The following is a 2,907-nucleotide window of genomic DNA, read 5'->3' as shown; positions in this document are numbered from 1 at the left end:
CTGAAACATGATTTTTGAGAAAAATTATTACAATCTTATGTTGAATACAACAAATATTTTCTAAGAAACAAATATGGCATGAACTCAAACCATGCCGAATACAAAATCAAAATACTTCGATTTTGCATTTCGAACCAAGCTTCAATCTAAGCTTAATACATAAAACTCTGGCTCAAGATGGAGTATATATAAATGTATACGTACGTAGTGTACGCAGTACGTATATCCAACCCGATTAGGTTTGTCTGCTTATATTTCCAGCATCCGAATCATGTACCATTTTTTCAAATTTTATTCGTATTTGAAATGCATGAATTATAATACGTACACAGAAAAGTCTAGTACTGCATAGATAGCCCCACTATTCAGCTTAAGATGCCAAAAAACATGTTTCAGCTTCCACAGTTCTTTATCTGCTATTAACTTTATTGATTTTCACACTCTCCAGTGTGTGTTTCTGTGGGGATTTGGTGGTGTGGATATCTAAGAAAATATGATTTTGCCTGTATAATTAATATATATATATATATATATATATATATATAGCCTTTAGTCAATGTACAAGTGGCAGGCCAGTTTCATAACAAGTGAATAAAAAATATATAAAGTCACATCCCATATTCAGCTCCCTATAAGCACAACAATCCTTTTAACAGCTACACTGTATTTTTATGAAAATAGTTAACTTAAATCACTATAGATATGTAAGTTATTATAAAACATTTTAAATTTTCATTTTTAATAAACGTTGGACATTTAATTTGTATATATCACATACAACCATGAAGCAAGACAAGAAATGTCGTTGTTATGCAAATAAAAACAGAAAGGGTGAAAACTTTTAAAACTAATTAATTTACTAAATCCTTAATAAAGACAAGAAAAGTTGACCTTTATTCGCGTAGCAATTTGAAAAGTCTCACCTAGCTAGATGTCGAGGCATGGCCTGCGTCAATAATATAATGAAGTCCACTGCATCAATATATATATATATATATATATATATATATATATTATTATTATGTGTACGCTGTAAACATGTATATGTGTGTATCTTGTAGAACGTCATATCCACAGTCTTCTTATACCTTTTCAAGTCTCGATAAACATATTATGTTAGATTTAAGATGTTTGTGCGAATATCTTGCGACTTACGTAAGATGTCCAAAAATTATAAATTAGAAATGATATGTCGTCCAACTCTTGGTGGACACCCATGGGCACTGCTTACGTGGCAGGTGACATGGTTCCCAAATAAAGGGAGAAAAATACCACTCAACAACGACAAATTAATGGGTTCATCTATGGTGGTTGTAGTATTAGTAGACATGAATGTGGCTAATTAATTCATTGTTTTCTATGACTTTTGGAATTCAATCAATTAACCGCGTCCACGAGGGAAGATACTTTGTTTTAGAAAAAAAGAAAACACACACACACACACACACACACACACACACACACACATATATATATATATCATAAATGATTGATTAATACTCGCTTTCTTTAAATTACATTTACTATTGTTGTTTTGACACATACATATGTTTCCATTCTTATATAAAACTAACTACATCATACTTTATTTATAACCATCATTTGAGAAAGACGTTTTGTGAATTTGTATTTATTTTTTTGTGAATTTTGAAAATAATTTGATGTTCATTATAAATTATTTTAAAATATTAGCATTTGAAAAATTTCTAAGAGAAAAAAGTGCCATGAGATTTTAATTTACAGGGTTATATGTAGTCACAATCCGTGAATAGATTCAACAGTCCTCCCTCGTACATATACTAACTGCACAAACACAGTAACGAAGAGGATAAGCTTCTGTTCACAGACAAAAAAACCTAATAATATAAATAATATATTTTCCTAATAATAATACATGCTATCGATGTTTTATTCTAGATGTATTCATACATGATATATATATATATAATGTATATACATACACGGCAAATTAACTTTATAATTGTACATGATAGTGCATGTCCTACATACGATGAATGGTAAAATGTTAGGTCCAAAAGCATAGGGATTACGCACTTAGCCTCCATATATAAATTTAGTCATATACATATATAATGTTTATCCGGGTGAATCGGTTGAGCTGGGTCGGGTTAATTCACCGGATGATGATATAAGTGTTGTGTTTAGGAATGTATGAAAGGAAATACAACTTCTGATGAATTTATTTCTCTGTCATATGGCTTCAACGGTAACCTGCAGAAAATGAAATGAACTCATGAATGGGCGCCATCGGAGTGTCCGGCGTAGCCACTCCGATGCTTAGGTCAACAGGTGAAGAAGAGTAAAATGGTTGTATATGTGGTTATATACGCAGGTGCTAGAGAGTTCAAAATTCCATAATCACTAAAAGAGAAATATACCTGCTATTTATAGGAGGTAATCTCATTATTATCTAGTTTTCAGTGTCCACCTGCTAAGTATGATAAGGCGGCTGCCCATACCCTTCTTCTCAAAGTAGCTCATACTGATACACTCGAGTGTGGCTCGTTTTTCGAGGTAGCCCGGTAGGAAATTCCCTCGAGCTTTCACGAGAGCCCGGGCTCCTGATTGCCCGGGAAGAAAATATTCCGGGCATCTCCCTGCTCGGCTGCTGAAGAAAGCACCCTGCATATTGACTTTGATTTGGGTTGTCCATTTAGTTTCTCGGGTCATCCATGACCCGTGCTCTTATGGGGGTATCAATATACATATACATTTACGTATACGTATATATGTATATATAGATATAGATATAGATATATATATCGTGTGTGTGTTTATGCGCGTATGTTGTGTGTGTAGACACATACACACATTGCAGTAAATTCTGTAATTAAAGCTGACATGATGTTTTAATAGAAATTAGTTAGTAGGTAATATTATATTTTG

Source organism: Primulina tabacum, chromosome 11, assembly GCF_025594145.1.
Source record: "Primulina tabacum isolate GXHZ01 chromosome 11, ASM2559414v2, whole genome shotgun sequence".
NCBI classification, from domain to species: Eukaryota; Viridiplantae; Streptophyta; class Magnoliopsida; order Lamiales; family Gesneriaceae; genus Primulina; species Primulina tabacum.
This window is presented reverse-complemented; position numbering follows the sequence as displayed.